Raw genomic sequence first — 27,166 nt, 5'->3', positions numbered from 1 at the left:
AGCTTCATTTGACTTCTAGGCTTCCCCAGGCAGCCTTGGTGTAGCCCATGATAACTTATTCTATCCCAAGGCAACCTCGTTTAGTCTCTTTAGCATCTGAGGTGACCAGACCCAAGGAGCACACCTGAAAACCATCGTGTCTGAAGAGGCTCTGCAACAATGTTTCACGCAGTGTTCGAGGTTGGATGAATACCGAACGTAACCATGCGAATCCTGTGGAAAGTTGAGCGAGGGAAGAATTGCCTTAAGCACAGTTAACATCATAATCGAGATATTACTGCCACCACCTCAGGTATGCAAAGCATTTCTTTTAACTACTACTGCTTAAGATAAGCAGATGGTGATGAGATACCGATGATAACGACGACTCTTTTGATATTGAAAATGTTAGGATGATAGCGATAAGTGAAGGAAGTTCTGGTAAGAAAAAGAAAAAAGACGAAGGAGGGAAAGGGGTGGGGATGGGGGTGGTCTTGCCTGCAGAGCTTCCTGGGGTGGACGTAAAGTTGCTGGAGAAATGTGGTCATCTGTGCTGTAGAGCCGTGGCTCCCTCCGTTTCCTGGTCCTGGTCGATGACCTCCCACTGTCAGGCGCCAGCATTTCTTTATCTCTTGGAATATCTGAAGGACAAGTTTTGTTTATGATCAAGTTACACGTCTATGAAATATCTCTATTTTCCCACGTAACTCAGTCATAGTAATGATTGAGCCTCATGAGACGGAGAGATGCATGAGCACGGCTGAGCGACCCATGGGTATGGTGACCTAGTCACAGTGCTGACCCTCCGTCGGGCTGAAAGATTTATGTATACATCTGTCGCAGGGCAGTGCTGTCGCGTAAGATCGTTGTCCGTCCCTCCTCCTTCTTGGTAGCCCCACTGAAATAAATCCTTAACGGAATGCGATTATCAGGAACGATGAAGCGCGTCGGATCCAATACAGGAGACGTTTATGATGCGCCGGTGCTGTTGGGAGCCCCCAACTTAACGCCCCATTTCCCTGGTTAGTCGTTTTTAGAGTTTATCCAAGCGGGATGAAGAAGGGTAGCGGCGATGACGGGACGAGGAAACGTCGTTGTGGTTTTGTAGCGGACGACGTGATACATCTGTCTGTAATGCTTTTCTTGTATTTCGTGTATGATTTGGTAATATCTAGAGGGACGAAGATGGGTGGGGAAGGGTGGTTCTTGCCTCGTATGTCTGCCGCCAGCCTGGGGGAGAGTGAGTGAGGAGGACGTGACCCCGCGACCCCCGGGCGCGGTGGAACACACCTCACGGCCCATCGCCGCCGCCGTCGTGGGGAACTAGTCATTGTGATGTGCGTCTGTCTGCGTCACTTCTCGCCCCATTGCCCACACACACACACACACACACACACACACACACACATCCGCCAGCCGACCGCCCGCAGATACATATGATTTTTCTTCCCCCATGACAACAGAGCTAAGCAAAGTATGTTAGTTACGTCAGAAAGTTAGGCACTTAACCTCGACTGGGTTTTTAGGATAGGCTAAAATCAGGGCTTATTATTTTCAACGTGTGTGAAAAGTTACATGCTGAGGTAATTTTAAAGATAATTCGTTTATTTATTATGCGACTCCAACATATTTATCAGTATCTCAACTTGCCCCGTTTAGTTAGGCTGGATAAGTAACTAAGGAGCAAATTAGATTGATTGTTATGGTCAATAGAACTAGTGGCATCCGGTATGTGGCCGCTTCCTTCTTCATCCTGATAACGGATAAAGAGATGGATGTGCGCGAGCCTCCTGCTGCCCTCTCTATTCCCAGCGTCAGACAAAAGACGAGAGCGGGGTGGGACTGCGCGCGCTGATCGCTTTTGAATTAGATTTCCATCGATTTCCTCCCGGGGGATGTAGAGAAAGTGTGAGGGATATGAAACTTAATACACTGCTTCCATAAAATGAATCACTGAGCGAAAACTGTATTTATCGGGCCGGTGCGTAAACTGGTGGTGTTGCATCCTCTTCTCCCTTCCTGCTTCTGCTGCCGCTGCTCCTGCTGCTGCCCCCCTCTCTCTGCTGGAACCCGAGCAGGCCCAGAGGCAGCCGGGGAAATAACCTTTACTGCTAAAAGTAGGAGAACCTAACCCCCCCTTCAACCAAAAAAAAAAAAAGAAAAAATATATGGCTAATTTTTTTCCGGGCGCAGATTTTCGCATCAAAGGCCACGCTGTGACGAGAAAATGAAAAGTAATTACTGGATGCTCAGATTAACAATATTGCATATCCTCCTCCTCCGCCTCTTGACGTGGGGAGAGAGAGAGAGAGAGAGAGAGAGACAGAGAGAGAGACAGAGAGAGAGAGAGAGAGAGAGAGAGAGAGAGAGAGACAGAGAGAGAGAGAGAGAGAGAGAGAGAGAGAGAGAGAGCTGACATTACGGTAAGGCTGAAAGGTTCGAAAGTAGACTTGAAACAGCGCGACTCCTGCTGGTTCCCATGTAAGGTCGGCAAGTGTCATACGCCTCCCTAACCTTGTTAGTTGGGGGTGGTAGGCCAGGGTTTGTCTGGGGAGGTGGTCGGCGGCGTAAGGGGTCGGGTTCGATCCCCACCATCACTACTGCTTAACTCCTCCCCCCGGGCCCCAAAAATACGTGATTTCATTTGCTTTATGGAGCATGAAATCTGTTTTAGAACGATGTGCTTTTCAAGGTGAAATGAGAAAGATCGGTGATAACAGATGATTTTTTTTTTTTATTATTCTCTTACGGTGGTTGGGTAGGGTGTGAGGAAGTGGGTGGGAGGCTGCTGGCAAGGGATGAGGTTAAGCTACGGAGAAAATAGTTTGGAGTTGGTGATGTATGAGGCTGGGAAAGTGGATCTAGCTGGCAGTCTGCTTCTTTTTTTTTCTTTTCGTGAAGACTGAGAGAGGGATACGAACACAGGAGTAACAACACCGCCACAACACCGACAGGAACAGCGACGCAGGGTTTTGTCAAGTACAGAGGTGATGGTCTAATGGATATGGTGAGGAAAGTGAGGTCAAGTGAGCAAATGTGAGATGGTAGGAGCGGGCTCAGCAGGAGTCCCTCGGTGCTCTTGTAGGTGCAGGAGGTAAGGCAAGCGTCTCGAAGGAGAGGTGCGTGGCTGCCGAGTCTCGCAGGAGAGATCGTGGCTGCCGGGTCTCGTAGGAGACATGTGTGGCTGCCGGGTCTCGTAGGAGACATGTGTGGCTGCCGGGTCTCGTAGGAGACATGCGTGGCTGCCGGGTCTGGAAGGAGACATGCGTGGCTGCCGGGTCTCGTAGGAGACATGCGTGGCTGCCGGGTCTCGTAGGAGACATGCGTGGCTGCCGGGTCTCGTAGGAGACATGTGTGGCTGCCGGGTCTCGTAGGAGACATGCGTGGCTGCCGGGTCTCTCGAATCTTTCGCATGTAGGAGACGCGAACCGCGAGGGTTTCGAGTTTGCGGGCGGTTGCCGTTGGTGGTTTGTGCTACAGGCGGGCGTGGACGTCTGTCCCGCAGTTCAGGCAGTAGTGACGTCCCTCGCGAGTCCTGCCGAAGACGTGCGTGGAAGGCGATGCACCTCAGGTGAGATGTCAGGATTTATGTGACGCGCTTCTGTTGACGGCAGAGAATCCCTGGGGACTCCCGGAGTCTGCAGTCACACAGGCAGGAATGTTCGGGAGGGGCGCCATGAGAGCGTGCTTGTGGTCTGAGTTGACTGCGCGACTCGGTGTGCTTTCAGAGGCATCGTGGTATTTTGATAAAGCAGTGACGTCGGCCACGCCGATAACGATAATTGTTTGCCCATGGACGCCAATCTCATTTACGCTTCCTCTGGGGATTTACGGTTTGATCAGTTGAAGTCACACATCCAAGTTATCGGTTACGTAAGGAGTTAGTCACGATGGCCGAGCCGTGGCTGAGTCGGGCCGAGCCGTGGCTGATCTCGCCACCACGTCATGTCGTTGTCGGAAAGCCTGAGCCGGCTGCTTTAGGAGATTTTGAATAATGTCAATAAGATAAGGGATGAGAGAGAGAGAGAGAGAGAGAGAGAGAGAGAGAGAGAGAGAGAGAGAGAGAGAGAGAGAGAGAGAGAGAGAGAGAGAATGTTTGTGATTGCTGTTTCTAATGGGGAAAAGTTTTACACTCGTGTTGCCCTCGTCTCTTTAACTGTTTGTATATCTACCATGTCTTTACTCTTTATAGTTATAAACCCACATAACCAAGGATAAATTCTATACCCGTAAATCGAAAAGACTTGAGGGAATCACGAACAGCTTGGGTTGGCTTTGGGACAACTGCTGCGCTCTGGTCTCGAATCCCGGCGGGCCCGTGCGTGAATCATGGTCAGCGACGGGAACCACTACACCACATAAGCGAGTGTGTGTGTGTGTGTGTGTGTGTGTGTGTGTGTGTGTGTGTGTGTGTTGGAAAGTAGCAGAGTGTGGGGATGGGTGCAAAATGTAGGAAGGCGGTCAGTCGTCAGTGGATGCGTGAGAGGATCAGGTACAAGAGGCTGGAGGTATAGGTACATGTGGGCTGAATGAGCAAGAGGTATGAAGTGATGTGTTGGCTAAGCAGCGGGATTGGAAGATAGGGATAGAGTCTGGTGGAAATTGGAAGGAAGCACAGATCACAATTACAGGCTTCATCGTCACCGTGTTGGTACCGAGGCTCGGTCCCTTTCTGTAGCTTCTGTTATTGCTGGGTTTAGGTCGCCCGTCCCTACTGCCTTTTGATCGTGCCGTATGGCTGTGTCGACCTGTTACTAATCTGCGGGTGTGTCGCATGCTCGACCCCGGGGCTGCCCGTAATCGCATGCTCGACCCCGGGGCTGCCCGTAAGTGCGTCGTGGTCATTACAGAAGTACTGGGCTTCGTTCTTACATCGTCACCATTGTCCCTGGTCGAGGCCCCGTGCTCCTAGTCCTGGCCACCGAACCCCATTGATATCGCTGGTGCCGGGCCCTGTCTTCTCCCCTCCGCTGCTGCCTTTTGCTCCCTCCCAGTTCTAGGTCCCTGGACGTCACCACGGTCCCCCTTCTCCCTAGTCTTATCGCTTTCCCTCCCCGCCCAACCCACTACAGCTTGTCCTGGTCCCCTTTGGTCCTTTGACTACAGCTGCCGATAACAAAACATTAGTTTCCTCGAGCTCCAGAGGGGAGTAGGGGGGTGGTAGGAGAGGGATCTGAGAGGTCGAGGGAGAGGTGGGGAGAGTGATAGGATGGGGCGGAAAGAGGAGGATAAGGGGTCAGTACCCAGACACAGATGTTGGCCGGACGGAATTCTGTCTTAAAAAATGTTGTCAGCCAGCTTTTAGTTTTCGTCGCTTATCCAAGCGTCACAATATGTCCCAAAGAATTATTTTTTTTTTTATGTTTGCAGAGAATTCTCGGTGGCCAAGTGATGAAAAAGCAAAATTTGAAGTGTCGTTTAATTCTATCGTGAAAAAAGTGCTCCACACTGGTATGATTGACCTCAGGTAGTGACAGAATGCCATCGCAGCCATTTTTCAACCCGTGTGGCTGGTTTAGTGGGCTGACTGTAGGGCTAAGACTAACGTTACGGCCTTAGGGTGGCAGGTTGAGAGATGCGTAGCAGGGGTAATGGGAGGCAGGTGGGGAGATAATAGAATGACGAGTTGTGGAGGAAGGAGAGTGAGGAGTGAGAAGTTAGGGGACGGAGGAGGAGAAGGTGTCTGTGAGTCTGGAGGGTTGGAGCAGTGGAGTGGTGGTGGCTCCTGTAAGCTTCGAGCTGTGCTGGACGCTGGTTTTCCCTTTCTGACGCCAACGATCTCTGATAGCGATAGGGAGGTTCCCCGGAGAAATAGTGAGTAAATGTTATCGAAAACGTTGGCTTCGCCACATGTTGCAGTATTAGGGGTCGCGCGTCAGCCAAGCTGTCCATCATATGCCGAGCTCATTCGGGCCTCCTGTTGTGATAAGCATGTGTGTGTGTGGATGGGGGAGAGGGTCATCTGGACTGGTTTGTCTGTGGGCGGAAGTAGGTGTCGACCAGCTCATTGAGTTGCAAGAATGAGGATGAAATTGGCTGGTTCATGTCGGCTAGGCCGTGCACAGGTATGAGGTTTGACTGGTCCATGCCAGGTCACCAGTTATGAGGACGTATTGGGACATACGTCCTCAGCAGTGAGGAGTTTGGTCGTGTTTAGAGAATGGAGGGAGGCGTCGACGACGGCAGGACTGCGAGTGGGTCTTGCCTCGTTGGTAGGGTGCTCACCGGCCTCGAAAGTATACGAGAGTGGCTAAAGTCCCTCATTATACTGGGAGGAGGGGGAAAAAACTCAATTTAGTTAGCCACATTACTTATCTCTACGGCTGCCCTGGGTTTCACTTCCTTCTCTCCTTTCCTCCTCCTCCTCCTCCTCCTCTCCTCCTTCATCTTCTCTCTTCTTTTCTTCATCTTTCTTCCTTTTCTCTTTCTTCCTTCTTTTATTCTGTTCCCCTTTAACCTCTTCGCGCTTTTCTTCATCAGTTTCTTACCTATATTAATGGCAGTATTCCTCTAGCTTCTCCTCCATTTCATTCTAATCCTCTTTTTACTTCCTCTTTCTTCTTTCTCCCATCACTTTTCTTTCTAGTCATATCCTTCTTTCCTTTTCCCTTCATCTGTTCTTTCTTCCTCTTGTTTTACCTATTTCCTTACATTCGTTCTTGTACACCTCTTGTGTTCTCTTTCCTTTTCTTCTTTTCCTTACTTTCACCTTTTTCCTGTCATAGTTATTCACTTCATGATATTTCGTTTCCCGTATCATCTTCAGTTTCGGTCACGTGGAAGATGTAGTTAGCAAGAGCAACTGGACGACTCACAGGCGTAGTGCACCGTGTTGATGCTCTCAGACAGTACACGCTTGTGGTGCGCAGAGAGGGTACCCGCTAGCCGTAGAGAAAATAAAAGTGTACATGCTGATGGCACACATATGCACATTCGGTGCACACATACATTGAAAATTTGACACTGGCTTCAGCTGGTGTACATCAACTGTATACGTGGAGAGGACTCACACCTGGTGTCTATGAGGGTGCACAGTAGCAGTGCTCGTAGACGGTACGCAGTGATACTGCACACCAATGGTACGTTGTGAGAGTGGCCACAGATAGCGCGCACAGGTCGTGCAGAATTTGGTTCTCTCTCTCTCTCTCTCTCTCTCTCTCTCTCTCTCTCTCTCTCTCTCTCTCTCTCTCTCTCTCTCTCTCTCTCTCTCCTGTGACCCCCTTCTCCATATGACCAGAGTTTTTTTTCCTCGTCTTTTGGCGTGTGATTCATCCTCCACTTCGGTCTCCTATCCCGCTTGCCCAATAGATTTTTCGTCCACTTACCGCGGGTTGTCAGGTCACCTCACATCCTCGTACTGTGAGACTGCCGGTACTCTCTGTAGCACGTATGTTAATACCGTCAGTCCCCTTTTCCTTTATCTTCAGTGCCGCCTGTATGAGTGTCTGTCAACCGTTCCACTCTGAACGCCGACCCCATCCCTGTCCTCTCTGTCTCTCATCCTCCTGGGTCCCGCCCCCTCGCCAGAAGACAAAAGAGCATCGGCTATAAGGGATCAAAGCTTAGGGCTGGGCCGTCCGTGTGAACAATTAGACCCTTTTCAAAGGATCTCTGGTATGGATGCCTGTGTGAGTGTGCTATTCATGTCGTATGATTTATTGTGTCTTTGTAGAGCCAGCGACCTAAGCGCATTGTAACCGTTTTTATCATCTACTTGCTTTTTTCGTAATGATGGGGGGAAAAAAGGGGGGGGGGGATGAATGCTGTATTGAGTAATTGACGGGTTTGATTCATTTAATCAGGGTATATTTCGAAAGGATATTAATTGAAATGAGAGGGTTACAAATTGCAGTCACTTGTAATCCCACTTGATATGATGATTTCACTTACGATTTCAGAAAATACGTTTGGCACGGTATAGCAAGAAAGTGAAAATAGATGTGTATATTAGTGAATGTTGCTTGTAAACACAGCCGAGTTTCCAAAGTCGAGAACAGATTACAGATTTAGCAGACACATCCCAGTTAAGTCCTGCAGTGGACCATGGCTCGCATATCCCTTGAAGGCAGCAGCTTGTACTGTTGATGTCCGTCATTGGAGAGACGATGGCAGAGCTTCCTCGACGCGCCAACAACAATGGGCTCATGCGTTGGCCTGACTGTAAACAAACTGTCCGAAGGTCAGGCGTGGCTGCGACTTCGCTTACCAGATATTCGTATTTTATTTTATTTCTTTCTCATTCTTTTCTCATTTTCCTACAGAGTGTGTGATTTAGTTTACAAAAAGGCCCACTTATACAAGGATCAGATTCAAATGTTCTGGAAATGTAAAAATTCTTTTTGCACGAATTTGGCTATTGAGGGTTAAATTGGCTCAAAACGGTCGTTTTCTTTGTGTGAGAAAGTGCATGAAAATGTCATGAATGTTGAGACCTGATGAATAAGATCCTGAGTTACGTTGATGTAATCCTCGATCACGATTTTGACGGACGCAGGTAATCGAGGTAATTCAAGACCAGCATGTGTGAGTAGGTGTGAGTATGTGGCTATTAATCGTATGTTGAGGGGAAGGATTTCTACACTCGTGGGGGATCCATCTCCGGAACATTCTCTTCTGTCATTCAGCTTTATAGATTTATGTAAGCTGTCTCCATTAACCATGTCTACAGTCATTCTTCTCCACTCGTACACTGTAAAAGTATTTCTTTACATATTTATTTACAAGTTCTTGCTCGTTATTTTCATATGTCCACACACACACACACACACACACACACACACACACACACACACAACACACACACACACAGATGTGTCCGTCATAAGCAAGATTGTGACCGTTATACCCAAAGGTTGATGTTAATGTACTGAGTCAACACAAGGGAAGGTTGCGTTGCCCAACCCATCAGGAATGTGTTGTAATTGCCCACAACAAAGGTCGATCTTCAAGAGATCATTACCGTGACCACAAGGACTTAGATCAACAACTTAAGTTCAGAACGTATGGCCACAGGCTTGGTCCGTCTGACCACGGATGAGTGGCCCGGCTGACCAGCGGCATGACCCTAATGACCTAACCCGTTTTGGCCGATGCCTTGACCGCTTTTGACCAATGCCTCGACCGTTTGACTCGTAGCTTGATCCATTTGGCCGGAGTCCAAGCCTTTGTGGAAAATGCGGTGCGATGCGCTGATTTGCCTTCATTCCTGTATAATAATATCCTTTTATAAGTATAGCGTTCCTGACCGCGACGTACAGGTTCGAATCCTGGTTGCGGCAGGTCGGTCACTTGGGATACTTTACCAAATGGCGTCCTAGCCACGTCTCTTCCTTGTATATCAACTGACTGTTTTATTTCTTTCTTGTATCTCCCCTGATGATGTAATTATTACACGAAAGTGCTACTTGGGAATTTATCGTGTTTCATTTCCCCGTAGATAAAAGTAATTTACTAGATCAGGCGCTCAGTTGTGATCATTTCCAATATATATATATATATATATATATATATATATATATATATATATATGTGTGTGTGTGTGTGTGTGTGTGTGTAATGTTCGGTCGTATTCTCTGTAGACAGAATTAAGGCGAAGAATTCTTTTGCCGGGAATTTATCCGTGAATAAGAAATTATACACGTCAAGGGATGGCTTGCTAACCCGCAATCCCGGTGGCGTCAAATTACCACAGTACTCTTAAATATATGTTCAGGAGAGTGTGGAGGTAGCGGTCACTTATATATATATATATATATATATATATATATATATATATATATATATATATATATATTTTTTTTTTTTTTGTCGCTGTCTCCCGCGTTTGCGAGGTAGCGCAAGGAAACAGACGAAAGAAATGGCCCAACCCACTCCCCATACACATGTATGTACATACGTCCACACACGCAAATATGCATACCTACACAGCTTTCCATGGTTTACCCCAGACGCTTCACATGCCCTGATTCAATCCACTGACAGCACGTCAATCCCGGTATACCACATCGCTCCAATTCACTCTATTCCTTGCCCTCCTTTCACCCTCCTGCATGTTCAGGCCCCGATCACACAAAATCTTTTTCACTCCATCTTTCCACCTCCAATTTGGTCTCCCTCTTCTCCTCGTTCCCTCCACCTCCGACACATATATCCTCTTGGTCAATCTTTCCTCACTCATTCTCTCCATGTGCCCAAACCATTTCAAAACACCCTCTTCTGCTCTCTCAACCACGCTCTTTTTATTTCCACACATCTCTCTTACCCTTACGTTACTTACTCGATCAAACCACCTCACACCACACATTGTCCTCAAACATCTCATTTCCAGCACATCCATCCTCCTGCGCACCACTCTATCCATAGCCCACGCCTCGCAACCATACAACATTGTTGGAACCACTATTCCTTCAAACATACTCATTTTTGCTTTCCGAGATAATGTTCTCGACTTCCATATATATTTCCCACGTTCTTTATTTAGACATGACTTATTTAGGTAGATTGACGGAATGCCCTTAGAACACGAGTGTGCACTCGCTCTAAGGTACTAACCTAACCTACATGAACAACAGAGATGCTTAAGTTAGTCCGGGGAAGGGAGAAAAATGAGGTTACTTTACGTCCGCCACGACGCAAATACAGAGTTGATCAAGGTCCAGATTTAGAGTGTTGGTCAAGATGCCATCAAGTGACGAGACTAATTACATATATAGGCTGAATCTCCGGGAGTGTCATCATACCACCAAATGTTATTTCACCATCATTAAATTTTCGTTTTCTCCACTACCGGGTTTTTATTACCACATTCTTCCACTAGTCTACCCCTCCCCTCGTGTTCACCGTCTTGCCTCTTCTTTCATCCTTCCCTCAATCCTTACCCCAGGTGTCATGCCTCCCTTTTCCCTATAATCACATTATTTTACTCTTACTGCCACACACATTTTCTCATTTTCTCCCTCTTCCTCCTCTTCGTCCTGTAAAGTTGTTGTCCCTATTTCCTCTGAACTCTAATATCATCATCCTCCAACCTACTCTTCTTATTCTTCTTCTACCACTTTCCTCCTCTCCTCTCCTCTCTTCCTGGCGCTCACTGATTTGTGCCAGTAACCCCGGCAAGATATATGGTGCACCCCGTGCTCATTCTGTGAGCGGTAGCGCCAAAGGATTACTCGGTACGTGCCTTTTCATCCATCTTTTCTCCTCACACCCGCCAGCTCACCTCCCTCTCCTCGTCTCCTGATCTCACCTGACACCCCCCTCCCCCCGCACACACACACACACACACACACACACACACACACACACACACACACACACTCACAGCTATCCCCATGACCCACTTCCTCCCGTCCTCCGATATCTTGAGTATTCAGCAATTACAGTGGCCTGGACGCACACACCGGGGCCCCGGTATTAACTCGGCCATTTATAAAAGGCCTGGGGGAAAGAGGCTGAGCCTCCTCCGCAAGCGCATGCACCCTGGCCAGGTGCTGGCGGAGACTTCGAGTCGATACTCGGCCCCAACGGTTCGAACAGGTGGCATGCATTCTCTCGGTACAACCTCTCATAACAGCCTGTTGGTGTTAGGGATTTTTATTGTGTTCTGTCGCTACAACCTCTCATTACAACCTGTTAGTGTTGGGGATTTTGTGTTCTGTCGGTACAACCTCTCTACAATCTGTTGGTTTTAGGGATTTTGTTGTCAACAACCTTTCTAATAGGGTGTTGGACATTCAGTTGGTACAACCTCTCCTTCCTGGACAACACCAGGAGATGCCCCCCGCTTTGATCTGAGTTTAAAAACACCTAAATTTTAGGGCATGATCGTGGAGGATTTTTCTTACTTTGAATGAATTTTTCTTTTGTTATGAGACGGTATATTTTTTTGTTAGTTTTTGTTAGTCTTTGCTTGTGTTTTTCGCCGCGGTGTGTAACCTTAAAAAATGCCAAGTGAAATCAGACACGAAAATTGAATTGAGTTAAGCTTTGCACAGCAGTCTCTCTCTCTCTCTCTCTCTCTCTCTCTCTCTCTCTCTCTCTCTCTCTCTCTCTCTCTCTCTCTCTCTTACACATACAGAAAGATTTCCTTCACATATTCAGTAGTATGACTTGTATCTTTATCCTCCCAAACAGCACATCAAGTTTTTTATTTGTACGTAAAATTGAATTGCACCGACTCTCTCTCTCTCTCTCTCTCTCTCTCTCTCTCTCTCTCTCTCTCTCTCTCTTCTCTCTCTCTCTCTCTCTCTCTCTCTCTCCAAGATGTACAGAAAATCTTGAGGACGATACACGGCACGTTTCTTTTCACTTCATTTAACGAGGCTTTTGCCAGTGCCCTCCAGCAGTGACCATCATCCTAACGAAGGCATTACCACGTCATCTTGAGAAACGCAGCTTACGTCTTCCGTGAAACCTTACATGTCGAAAAATACGAGGAAAATAACTGTGGACAATGTACGGGGCGATCAAGGCCTTTTTTCTTTTTTCTTTTTGCTAGATATCATAGTAGTGTGGGCTGCTGTTCCTTGGGTATAGAGAAGGGGCAATAGAACGAGACCATATGACACGCAAAGTCACTTTGTAAAACTCGCTTAGATACGGTGTGATGATAGATGAATGTAGAAATGTTGATCCTTTTAGAAAACCAGTGGAGGGCGATGGGGGTAGCGTGAGTAAACCCTGCATCTCCAGTATTTGTAAATGGTTATTTACGTTTGCTTTGCTCGACTAAAGCAACACATTAGCTGCGGAAGACTCAACAGATACGTGTATTACGTCGTGATATTTCTGTTTACCTCAGGAACAACTCTGTCTATCGTGCCTTCTTAATAAGCGTAAGAAAAAAAAATATCAATGAATTGTAAGAAGATACGCGAGAAAAAAAATAACGGTGAAGAAATTGTTTAATACTGCGAGAAAAAACACAATTCTATTGTTATGGGAGGAAACAAATATGGATATGTTGTCGTATATATATTATTAAAGAAAAAAAAACTTTTTGGTGTCATTTAGGTATCCAAGGGAACATGATTTTACAGGATATTTTTGATATAAGGAGAAAACGTGATATAATTTTCTTTCTCCCATTAACTTTTTAAGTTGATAGAATTTAAAGTTACACATAAATCCTCCTTTAGGTGTCTCAGTCTTCGAAAAAGTGAGTTGGCTTCCACTGAAAGACTGATGTATTTTGAGTATATACCTTACTAAGCTGTAAAATGAATGACTTCAGTGCTGCAGAACCCATTTTTGAAATGTTTGAATACGAATATGTAATTAATTTGATATTCGTGTAATGAAAGAGCCGCCCCTTTGCCTGCGCTGGAGGGGAGAAATTAGGGCAGAAAGAGGAGAGTGAAGATAGAAATGATTTCAGTGGGAGTTTGAGCGAAAACGTAACCCATTTTCTATGATCCTACCGTAAATAATTTTGGTTTATGATACCATTATAAAATAACGTTTAAAAGAAGGTTAGTAAAGGAATTTTTTCTTTGGAGTAAGTACTGCAATATTTTATGTGATTTCCTAGATATTTCCAGCATACTCCGTGGAGATATTAACGCCAGTATGTTCACCAAATTTTACGAGTATAACTGAAAGGATTTTTAAGTTATGCTGGATAAGTTAAAGTGGATAAGTTATACTGAAAAAAAATAATGTGCTGACCATGAGTCACCACGAGCTCGCATGGGTTCGAATCCTAGGCGTGGTATTCGGGCCACATGCAACCCAGGTGTTTGTCTTTTTCTAGGGGCTGCCTGATCAATGGGTACTAGGCTTAGGTTAAGGTGTGTGTGTGTGTAAATATGCATAGGAGTATGGACATGGTACACCTATGCAAGGTTACGAGGCAGGGCACACGCGAGGGTCTAACTCTATCCCCGTAACACAGAAATAGTAATCACACACACACACACACACACACACACACACACACACAGAAAACTAGAAAATGATATACCCTTGTGATGTAGAAATTATTCTGAATATGGCACGAGCTCATACTGCTGGATGCACATGCATAATACATGATTACATGCATCATCCCTGAAATGAATTTGTATGGACATATGATGCCCTGGACATGATATTTAGTTTTCATGAAAAAGAAAAAAAAAAGAAAGGAAAGACCTTCATGCAATAGTTTTTATTTTATTTTCAACTCCTGGTTAACCTGCAGACTGGTCAGATGTGGTGGTGGATGGGTACGTTTTGAGGTAGTAAGGTACCTGCTTAGAAATGCTCGACCTTGTACGTGCAGAGAGAGAGAGAGAGAGAGAGAGAGAGAGAGAGAGAGTGAGTTTAACAGTTTTATGCGATTAGATACGCGATGAACTCTTTAGAACTCTACTGCCTATAAAATGTGTAATTTCAAGTCATTTGTAGATGATCGAGGGATAACTGCTGAATTCAAACAGCAACAGACCATTGGTGGTGCCCCCGAGGCTGGTTGTGATGGTGGAAGATCACAGAAGCTGGTGGGTTATTATGGTAGAAGTGGAAAGACATACAGATTTTTATTTTTTTTTGGAGGAGCAAGTCCTATCGTGTAGCTACGAAGGTACAAATAATGTCAGTTGTGGATTTGAAGCGAAATATTGATCAAGTTTATGGTTAAATGGATCTATGGTACTGAGTTCAACTACTCTGATTGGTAATTCACTCCATATGTTAACAGTCCTGTTGAAGAAAAAGCTCTTTGCCTCAGTAAAACGTTTGTCAATCAGACAAATGTGTCTTGAAGTAGCTCGGTAGATGGACATTAGTGAAGCCTTTAATGATTTTGAATACTTGTAGCAAATCACTTCTCAGTATAATCTTCTCTAAGTTGATTTAATTCGTTTTGTCATTTTTCAAAGAATTTGTTTCTCAGGTTGAGAATCATCGTGGTAGCTCGCCTCTGTACTCTCTCCATTCTCTCTGTGTCTTTCCTCAAGTTAGGTGACCAAAACTGGACTCAGTAGTCAAGACGGGGGACGCATCAGTGACATGTAAAGTGTGAGGATAATTTCCCGAGGCTAAGATTCGAAAGTCCTTCCCATTACTACAAGGGCCTTTTCCTCGTTGACCTTCTGTAGCTCAACAGAATTCATATTTCAACTTGCCTTTTCATTTTTACTACCATTATGTAAAATTTTAGCACTCCAGTTGTAAAAATTGATGTGCCACCTCGTGGCCTGAGTCCATTAGTTTGTCTATGTCAATCTGACATTGAAGACGTTCAATTTCTGTTGTAGATTATTTCCCACATTAGTATAATCTGCGAATTTTGTAGTCTTACACCGAAGCTCTTTCTCATTATATTTGATATGAGAATGAGAACCGGTCCCAAGACTGATCCCTGTGGCACACCACTTTTAACCATTCTGGAGCTTGACCCTTAGTCGCTACTCTTTGTTTACGGACAGTCAGCCAATTTCCTAGCCATCGAAGTACAACCCCATTTGACTGCTTTTGTTAGTAGCATTTGATGAGGACGTTATTAATGATTTCATTAAAGAAATCAAGGAGAATTGTCAAACATGAGTTATTTCGTCGAGACCCGTGCTGAGAGTTGTTTATTAAGTGGTGGTCTTCTAAATGGTTCACAGTCTTACCCTGATTGATGATTTCCAATAGTTTACCACATACATCCGTTAACCCAGTTAGGCGATAATTGCCGGGCAGTGATTTATTACCTTTTTCGAATATCGGTGTTCCATTAGCAGATTTTCAAGCCTTTGAAACATTCTCCGTACCAAGTGACATTTTTTTTAAAAAAGAGCAGCTAATGGCTTAACTATCTCATTTTTCCGCACCCACAGTGTCCTCGGATGAAACACTCATACCATTTAGAGCTTATTTCGTATCTTTCTTATCTCACTGTGTTGCAAAACGTTTTCCCCTCTCATCAGTGGACGTAGATTCGGGACAAAACGTTAAGATGTCGATTCCTCCTAAAATGTAACACCCCACGGAGGTAGGTGGGCATCTGCGTGGGGAAAATCTTTTAGGTGGCGTCAAAGGGAAAGAGAAAGAGAAAGTGTTCTCAAGAATCTGTGTGTGTGTGTGTGTGTGTGTGTGTGTGTGTGTGTGTGTGTGTTTTATGGAATTTCTAGGGTCATACTTGGGGAGAATCATACTCCTCGTTTGGTTCCTTCTGTTCCCCCACACCTTATGAAAGTGATGATACAGGAGGGTAGGGAGGCGTTTGCAACTCCACCTCTCCTCTTAATGGCATTCTGCGACACGTAGAGGATACGTGGGTGTAATCATTGTGAATGTTCGTATTATTGTTACAGAATAAACAGCTGGGGAGAAGCTTCCTCGATATTTTCAGAGCCAGTATGGTGTAGCGGAGCCGAAGATTGAACAATGTAAGTGGAACTTTCAGAGTCAAAATCTCTTCATGGATGTGTTAACACGGTTCTTGTGGTGAAGATAGGTTCATCATAATAAATTGTATACTAAAGTCATGTTCAAATAGATTCTGGGGATTGTTGACTCTCCTCCTACACCTGTGGCGCAGTGGTTATCGCGGTCGGGTTACAGGCGAAAGACCCTGGGGTTGATTCTTGGGTACGGCTAGGCAGATGGACGCGTCTCATAACTCACGTAATCCCTGAGCACCTTGCAGTCAACATCCGGATACCTAGTTGTTAGCCGGCTGTTGTGGTTGTGGGTCTCATCCCGGAAGGGGCGCGATCGACAGCTTATGTCTGTTGGAAGGAGCACAGTACAGTGTATGGATGGTACGTAGAGAAGATGCAGTGAAGAACTGTCGGCCAATGTCTTGATGAATAACAGTGAAGACAGTTTATCACAAGGCTCTCAGGGATGACATGTGTTCCACGGAGTCACCGAATAAGATTTTAGATTTGAGCACTTGTGTTCTCGTGCACCATTTGTGTGTTTGGTCATAACATATGCAGCAGTGCATTAAGATACTCACTACACCTCCTCTTCACCTCTTCCATCACTATTACCAATTCCACGCGTAGTCCCTTCACTGATGCTCCCGTTCGTTCTCGCATTCTTCTTGCACCAACGTCTTGGAAAGCATTCTTTGCTGTTAGATACCGTTTTTAGCTCAGCGTAGACACCTGTACGAATCGGATTTATTTATAGGCTACGTACAAGATGCTGTATCATTCGAGGTTGCCGATGAGGGCATTCTTTGTTTCTGATTAATCCCAGAAGTCACAAACGAAGTACTTGTAAGATATTGTATTACTTGAATACAAACCTGTAAAGTTCTTTAAATATCAAGGCGCACCGTGACTGACTCTTAGGTGAAGCCAAGTGTTGCATATTTAAAATCCCATTAAGAGGCTATCTTAGGTATGTGGCGAGAATTTCACATTGCATAAGATGACTTATGTAAATACTGAAGATGTCTTGCTTCAAATGCAACAGTGTCGTTTGTAAATACCACCGTTGTCCACTGTGGTTAACACGTCAGTCCTTCAAATGTAGTAAAGTGGCTCCTCATATGTAGTAGAGTGGCTCCTCATATGTAGTAAGAGTGGCTCCTCATATGTAGTAGAGTGGCTCCTCATATGTAGTAGAGTGGCTCCTCATATGTAGTAGAGTGGCTCCTCATATGTAGTAGAGTGGCTCCTCATATGTAGTAGAGTAGCTCCTCATATGTAGTAGAGTAGCTCCTCATATGTAGTAGAGTGGCTCCTCATATGTAGTAGAGTAGCTCCTCATATGTAGTAGAGTAGCTCCTCATATGTAGTAGAGTGGCTCCTCATATGGATGATGTGTTTAGGCGTGTCTAGGAGAGGTATTTATTTAATGGGAGAAAGAGGTAATAGCCACTGAGCACGATGGTGTAACCCGTAGATACGAATGGTGTAAATCTTATAGGCAAGGTACGGTGCCGAGCCATCATACCCGAGGATCGTACCCAAGGGTCGTACCGTCGTACTCAGGGGTCGCACCGTCGTACTCAAGGGGGTCGTACCGTCGTATTCAAGGGGGTCGTACCGTCGTACTCAAGGGTCGTATCGTCGTACTCAAGGGTCGCACCTTCGTACTCAAGGGTCGTACCGTCGTACTCAAGGGTCGTATCGTCGTACTCAAGGGTCGCACCGTCGTACTCAAGGGTCGTACCGTCGTACTCAAGGGTCGTATCGTCGTACTCAAGGGTCGCACCATCGTACTCAAGGGTCGCACCATCGTACTCAAGGGTCGTATCGTCGTACTCAAGGGTCGCACCTTCGTACTCAAGGGTCGTATCATCGTACTCAAGGGTCGTATCGTCGTACTCAAGGGTCGCACCGTCGTACTCAAGGGTTGTACCGTCGAGCTTAAAGGAGGTGGATATAGCAGAACAGATGAGGTGCCGACAGGTAGTGATAAGAGCCTGGCTTAGATGTCCCGCCACAGGACTGTTGTGCTAACCAGGGGACAGGAGACTAGACACACACACACACACACACACACACACACACACACACGGGAGTTACAGCGAGAGGTTGGAGCCCATCGATTTATTCACCATGGAAGAGAGAAGAGTAAGGGGGAGATTTGATGATGACATCATTTAAGATTTTATACCCATTTGATGACGTTATCGGTGACCAGTTTTGCGGAAGGTGCACAGATAGAGCAAAAAAAAAAGACGCCATGAAACTAAGACAAGGAACTTCTTTAAAAAGAAGTATTTTTGTAATATCAAAGAGGTAGATGAATTAAATCATGCGTGATGAATTTTGAATCCTGACTGCTGGAGGTAGAGACAGTCTGGTTTGAATGTGAGTCTGAATGGAGAGAACCCTGAGGAAGTGGAGTGTTTGAAGTACTTGCCAGTGGACGTAGCAGCAAATGGAACTATGGGAGATGAATTGAACCATAGGGTGGGTGAGGGGGCAAAGGTTGTGAGTAATTTAAGTAGTGTGTTATGGTTAATGTGGGTACAGTAGTTCTGATTGTGATGCATATATGCAATTCGTGTGCCTAAATTGGAAAAGAACGGAAGACTTGGATACGTCTGAAATGAACTACTTGAAGGGGAATGTGTGTAGTGATGACGGTTGATTGTATAGGCGTGATAATATGCGAGACAGGTGAGGTAGTATGGTGATTATGGTTTGAATTGAATTGGTTGTACTGAAATGGTCTGGATATGGAGAAGGGGCTCAGGTTTCGATGCGTTATACACGACAACTGGGTAATGGATGTGAGCAAATGAGGCCGTTCTTGCTCAGCTCCTTACACTACCTCGTTTAAGCGAGAAACGGCGAACATTTGTGAAAAGAATAACCCTCTGACCCCATACTACGGAGTCCTTGGGGCTTCAAGACTGCGCTACAGTCAGCAGGAGGGAAATGATAGACTCCTCTGGTGTTAAGATTGTAAGACTTTACTCCATTTTCTTCCTCGAACAGTGGCACCGCCTCAGGTCCTCCATCAAGTACGTCAGGTTACCCTTGGAGCTCTTGTGTCCGTCTGACTGTTTGCGTCCGTTCGTCTGTTTGGGAATCATGATTCATAGTTTGAAGAAGTGAAGAAGATGAAAAAAATAATTTTCATTGATTACCTTTTCGCTTTTATCTGTGTTTCAATTCTTACTGTGACGAAAATTGCTGTTTTCGTGGTGTAGAATTGTAGAATATGTTTTTTAACTCCAGGCAGCAAATTCGGAAAAAATGGATGTAAACATTTTGTTTTTTAATGTGTGCTTGCTTTTATGTAAGTGAAATTTATGACCGGAGTAGTGAAAATTGAAAATAGAAATGTACACGAATATATTTATATGTGTGTGTGTGTGTGTGTGTGTGTGTGTGTGTGTGTGTGTCTGTGTGTAAGAGAAAGACTGCAAATAGGATGAATGTCTGTATAACCTTCCTGTGTCCGCTCAAGGTAACTTACAAATTTGCATATTTGAATTCTCGTTACATAACACGCGCAATGTCTATAAGTGCAAAAATCTCGCACATGCAGTTTACAATAAAAGACCTGGCCGTCACGGAGAAGCGTCCAAGGTTAGGTAGGGTAATCCTTTTGCGCTACCTTTCACAGGATGAGCGTGGAGTGCACAGTAAATTCGTCGGGGTTACCGGCACAAATCAATCAGGTCTACCTAAGGAGGTTAAGCTAAACTAAATCCCACACTAACTAACCCCGCGCACCAACCTCACCAGTGCCTTCCATCCTCACAGTAATACATGAATCCTCTCTAGTAGGGGATTAACTGTCGGTAGGGAACAATGGAGAGTCTGCCTTTGACAAGCGCGTGTGTCTTGTCAGCCCCTCTTTCTGTTGAAGGTAGTGGCTGACACTGCTGTAGATGACTTTACTTTCTTTTCTAGCTTCTTTTTTTTGCGTAGGTTCTCTTGCTGTTTTAGTACATCAGATTAGATTCTTTCTTTCAGGTGTTGATGTGACAGTGCTGTAGACGTTTTTAGTGATACGGACGTTTTTATGTATCCTGCAACTGTTTCCACTTGCTTCTGTCGGTAGCTGTGTTAGTTGCTATGGTCACCTGCAGCACTGCAGGCACAGCTACAGCTTCACTATAAGTGCAGATGTCTCTTGCTGCCCAACAAGTACAGCTGCCACATTTGGTGCAGTACAGGCGCAACAGCCTATTGCTTCAGTACAGGCATAGCTCCTGGTTGCTGCACTAGAGTTAGTTGCAGTTGCAACGACCTCTTCACTACAGGAACAGCTGCCTCGCTCGCTGCACTACAGGAACAGCTGCCTCGCCCGCTGCATTACAGGCACAGCCGCCTCGACCGCTGAAGGAGGACCGTGACGCGCCCAGGCCTCGAGAATGATGTTCCATTCATTCCCGGGCAGCGACGCCCTCGGTGTCTGAGAGAACCCCTCAGCAATTTCCAGCATCACAGCAAAACTTCTTAATATAAATTGGTAATAATGTTGCTTACTGGAGTGCGCTGCAGCCCTCGCCCAGCAAGCTCTTGTCAGGTGGTGTTGAGGTGCGAGTTTCTCAGACTACCGTTGGAGCCAAAGAACTTCATAAATTACTAGGTCCTTGGCTCTCGTAGCTTTTCCAGAAACAGTTTTTGATCACAGTGTGAGCTTTGCCTGTAGTCTTCGATGATGACCACAGCTATTGACCTGCCAGACAGCTGTGGTTTTGATACGGTTATTGTTCATAGGTTTTAACCTTTTCTCGTTCAGAAATATAGGCATATTTCTGCACATTTACGAGAACTCATCCTCTGTAATATTCATGATATGTACATGTATCTGTTTTGTGTTTCGTCCCGTCCTCAGCAATCGCCTGTTCCTTCGTTAAGTGAGCTGTATCTTATTTACCTGCACTCTTCCATGGGATTTTTTTCCTCGGCGATCATGTAGGCAGGTATGATCTTTACGCCCTTGAAAGAAGAACCTGGGGTGGTTCCAGTAGAGAGCCTCGTCAGATCCGAACCCAGGAGGTTTCGAAAGAAAAAAAAAAAGAGGATATAGTCTCGAAATCGAGAGAAAAGGAAGGCGGATCAGCTACTCTTATGATTCGCCTACACCAACTTTTAGCTTTTCCAACCGGATGGTGTAGTGGGGAGAGCGATGGTTGTTGATTTTTTATTTACTTCTATTTCTTTTGATGGTCTGTGGACCGGTTACGACTTTCAGTGAGGAGTGACTCAATTGTCACCATAGTTGGCACAAGCCCGGCATATGACCTGAAGGGATGCCATATTGAATATTATGACCTGAAGGATTCGGTACTCAATATAACCGCAAAAGATGCCGAGCTTAATGGCATTAATGTGTTTATCAGTGGTTCTAGGCGCCTTTGAACCCGACTTTCTTTGTTTTTGCTCCTAACGAGATCATTGATACGTTTGTATCTCTTATCTCCCTTCAGGTTTTAACCACATTGTTTCTACTCCTTCTCTAAAACATTTGCCATCCGGTTTTTAAATCGGAAAGGTTAGCTCACAGTATTAATCGGCGTGTGAGTATTTTTCGCCAGTGCCTCGATTTGTACCCTCCGTAGCATCGGCCTAGGTGTTCTGAAGGCAGAGGAAGTGGGAATTAGGGAGTAGATGTAGTTTTTGCTTCTGCTGGAGGTGCGACAATGTGCACCAGCACGTCAGTGCCGCCTTACCCTGAGGAACTCCAGGGTTTACCGTTGAACGTCGCGTAGCGCGTACTATACGCATTTCATATGTTATTCCATCCAGTTCCCCTCCATTAGGATGTCGTGAAGTTCCATTCTTCCAAATACCGTCATTTAAACTTCTTTGTTGTTTTTCAGTTTCAAAGTCTTTAGTAGCTGCTAAGTCTAGACGCCTGCATATGGTCAGGGAGAATCCTGTGTGTGGGGCTTTGCCCAGAGAATAAGAATGTTCGTGTTCCTTAGTCAAAAGGCCCGATCCAATCTGCTGTTTATGCTATGAATAGTGGTAGTGACAAGACGCTAACTTCTGTGATCCCAGTTAAAAATGGAAATTATGATACATTATATATATATATATATATATATATATATATATATATATATATATATATATATATATATAGGTTCCTTATTTGATGAAAATCTATTTAGTTCTGGCTGCTTCTCATCTACAGAGTCTGCTGAAGTTCTTGACACATAACCTTTCGGCTTGTCGTTCATAGTGATTTATATTGTATCTCTATTCCGGTGTGTTCCTTCGCATCCATTTTTCTTTTCCTAGGTGTTTTTTGGTATATTCCTCACCACCACCCACCCCTCAATGTTTGGTAATGTCAAAGCCTTGGTTAAGATTTTTGGTCAATTTTAAGTCGTATGTACTTTTTATTATATTTTTTCTTTCATGTGTAAAGTCTATTGTTATTTTAAAAGCCAAGGTAATGCAGTACGTAACTCCTTGAGCACGGTGGTACGATTCCTTGAGCACGACGGTACGACCACTTGAGCACGACGGTACGATTCCTTGAACACGACGGTACGATTCCTGGGACACGACGGTACGATTCCTTGAGCAGGACGGTACGACACCTTGAGCACGACGATGCGAACCTTGAGTACGACGGTACGACCCCTTGAGCACGACGGTACGATTCAGTGAGCACGACGGTACGACCACTTGAGCTCGACGATGCGAACCTTGAGCATGACGGTACGACCCCTTGAGCACGACGATGCGAACTGTGAGCACGACGGTACGACCCATTGAACACGACGGCACGATTCATTGAGCTCGACGGTACGACCACTTGAGCACGAGGATGGGAACCTTGGGCAGGACGGTAAGACCCCTTGAGCTCGACGGTGCGACCATTGAGCATGGTGGTACGACCACTTGAACACAACGATACTAACCTTGACCACGACGGTACGACCCCTTAATCACGACAGTACGACACTTGACCATGATGGTACGACCCCTTGATCACGACGATACGACCCCTTGAGCACGGCGGTACGACCCATTAAGCACGACGGTACGAACTTTGAGCACGAAGATACGACCCCTTGAGCGCGATGGTACGACCCATGGGTATCATACCGTGACTTTAACCTGCAAGGCTGAACGTGAAACCCAGGCCTTCATGGCTGACGTTATTACTCGTTCTTGACTGCTCAAGAAACGGCAACAAGATATGAGAAGTAGTGAAAAAGATTACAAAACAAGATATGAGAAGTTGTGAAAAAGATTACAAAACAAGATATGAGAAGTTGTGAAAAAGATTACAAAACAAGATATGAGAAGTAGTGAAAAAGATGACAAAACAAGATATGAGAAGTAGTGAAAAAGATTACAAAACAAGATATGAGAAGTAGTGAAAAAGATTACAAAACAAGATATGAGAAGTTGTGAAAAAGATTACAAAACAAGATATGAGAAGCAGTGAAAAAGATTACAAAACAAGATATGAGAAGTAGTGAAAAAAATTACAAAACGGGAAATGTTAAGATAATGACAAGATGATTAAGACACACATGAAACCTCCGGAATGTTCAGATATATTTCATGAAAGCTGAGGATGCCACCATGACGGCAGAGGATGTCACCAAGAAGGCAGGGGATGTCACCAAGAAGGCAGAGGAAGTCACCAAGAAGGCAGAGGATGTCACAAGGAGTTGTAACATGAATATTAGTCAAGGTCTGTACAAACTGGACATCTTTGTCGTAGGCAAAATGGATAAACTTCCCTTTCTTGTCCACACAATACCACTGTGGCTGTGTCGAACAAGTCCACTGGCTAGTTCGGGCACTTGAAGTCATGGTGGTGGTGGTGGGACGGGTATGCCAGACGTGGGAGGACGTTTTGCCGAGGGAGGAGGGAAGCGTTGCACGTGAAGTCCCTACTGGGGAGCTTGACGCTGGAAAGAGACCAGTTCTGTGCTCCTCAGAACTGGTGTGTCTTGAACCCTCCACCGGGAATAGTCCTTTTTCACTCCTCTGGAAAGTTGACATTTGATTATCTGAAGCTCTGAATTGTACTTCCTGGAATGTTTTTTTTTTTCTTTTTTTATTCCTGCCTGAAGCGACGGTACACTGGTCTAGGAATAAATCTCTAATGCAACTGAAGCTGTAATTTGTACGACGTGGAAAGCTGAAATCAAGAGGTGAATAATATAACAAGTCTTCTGCGCTGATTTATTTTTACATGCAGACCCAAGGATTACCCCAGGAGCGTGCTGAGTGATAGCTTGGACCTCCATTAATGAAGAAACGATGAGGTGCAAAGAGAAAGAACGATTGGATTTTACCCAGTACACACACACACACACACACACACACACACACACACACACACACACACACACACATACTCAAGCGAGGGCGTATGTGTACCTGTGTGTGTGTGTGTCTGTCTGTGTCTGTGTGTGTTTGCATGCATAAATGGAAATAAAGACATGTTCATTTATACAGGATGAAAAGACAGTTCAAAACGAATGTAAAAGCCTCGCCTCCTATCACACAAATAGTGATCACACACAGTTATCACACACTTGCCGTGAGCCGGGATGAGTATATGTGTGGGTTTACATAAGGGCAAGTAAGAGTGTTTATACATGGTAAAGAGGCGGGGCAACAGGAGTGCAAAACTCTCTCCACGTAACACACACACACTATATATATATATATATATATATATATATATATATGTATATATATATAGATAGATAGATAGATAGATAGATAGATTGAATACGTAGATAGATGGATAGAGGCGTTACTGAGCTCCGACTGCAAGATGTTACACCGCCTATGAAAAGTCACCATTGCCGAGGCTGTATCACTAGGAGTAAAGTCTCGTCAAAGAACTTCTCACTTTGGAGGAGTTGACATTTCCCTGCTACTGGAAGAAGCGCATCTTTGAGCTGCAGGAGCTTTTAGACAGACGTCCTGGCTAACACCAGGACTCACAGAAATTGGTCATGCGGTAATTAGAAATAAATAGATGGAGATATAGTTATAGTTAGATTAATTGACAAATTGCTTTAGCTATCTATTCATGTAAGAGACAATAACGTGATTATCAAGTCACTTAAAAACTTATCTAAGTATTCCTGGCGAGATTATTTGTTCACTCTGAACTGTTGCCAGTTTATATGTACGTTGTATTATATATATATATATTGCTTCCTGTTCTACAAGAGGCAGTTTGTTCTCTCTCTGGAGCCAAGTTCTCCTCGTTCTTCACTCGATACGATCTTGACTCTTATATCTTTCCCTCGAACCAATTTCTACTGGTCTCTGTCCACGAGTTGTGATTGTATTTGTTAAAGTAATTGTTCCGACCCCGTTTGAAAAATCCCCCAAAATAACTTTCTGATTTCTTCTTTCTTTCGTAATTAAGAGTTTATTTTATTTCTTCCCCTCAGACTCCATCCTGTAACTGCATTTGTTTTCTGAGAAGTTTTATTACTGGTCGGGTTTTCCGCTCTCTTAATTGATTTCTACTCAACCTCCTGGCGCTCGGGATTGTCTTCGTGTTTTCCTTGTTCCCCCTGTCTGGTTTCCCTGGACCCGTCCTCCACTCTGGAAACACTTTTCTCCAAGAATATATATGATGTTTTTTTCCTGGGCCGTCCCATTCAGTCGCCTGCATATGAGGATATTACATCCTGTCGGTGTATATGTGTGGCTATTAGTACTTAGATATGCATAAATTCCTCTTGGTTTAGTGTGTGTAAGTTATGGCTATCGATCTATACGATCAGCTTGTCTATAGACGTGGCAGACGGGTACTGCTTGCTTAAGGCAGCGATGTGTTGTGTGGTCGAATGTCGGGTCCAGGTGCCTATCTGGATCCAGGATAAAACATTCCGCCTGTGCGATTGCTTATAGGCTTTGAGGAGATGCCAGTTTAAACTTCTCTATCCATGATAACGTTTAAAGAAAGGATGATAGCTAGAGAGATAGATATTACCTAACAGTGACTACAATGAGGGGAATTGAATTAATCTCATATTAACTACGTCTATACAAGCTAGATAGAAATTTATGAAAGAAATTGATGCTTCTTTTTCAAGAAGACCTGTGTGTAGAACACATCCCAAATACTTTTGAGTACTGGAAGCGTTTGAAGTACCCTCGAAGCATCCCAGAGAGAAAAGGGAAAGACACAAGATAGAACGAGAAGACCGAGGTCTCTGCAGACGAAGACAATAATTGATGGATCCTCTTCTCCCACCTCCAGCTCTCCAGCCAGAGGAGGAGGAGGCTAAGGCTTTAGCTTGAAACCGACCTTCCTGAAGCAAAATTACTGAAGATGTTTCGTCACGGTAAGGGAATGGTAAGGTACGAAGACCTGTACAAGATATTAGAAAGAATAATATGATAAATCGTATTTTTTCCTCGATACAATAAGAAAATGCAAAACTAAATCCATTATTGAACCACTACGAATAGACGAAGACTCGTACATGGTTGAGGGTATATGTGAGAAATTCTCTGACGAAAAGAACTGGTTCAGGGCTCGTAGGTCCGATGATGGCTGACTCGTTTGACGATCCAACAAAACACTTGATAGAGAGGGTCCACAAAGGCAGAAGCTTACTGGAAATCAGTTTTCCCCCGTCCGTCTACGGCGAGAGTAAAGGTATTGATAGCACGTATGTGCGTTCATCTCCAGGGAGAGCCCTTTGAAGCTCCGTCCTGGTGCAGATGTACTTTATCTCTCGTTATTTGAAAAGACAAAATAAACCGTAATACCGATATCATTCGGAGGAATAGTGCCATTTATACATTATAGAGGGAGAAGAGCTATTCCGGGAAACTTGCAG

Source organism: Panulirus ornatus, chromosome 1, assembly GCF_036320965.1.
Source record: "Panulirus ornatus isolate Po-2019 chromosome 1, ASM3632096v1, whole genome shotgun sequence".
NCBI lineage: Eukaryota > Metazoa > Arthropoda > Malacostraca > Decapoda > Palinuridae > Panulirus > Panulirus ornatus.
Note: the sequence above shows the minus strand (reverse complement) of the source record.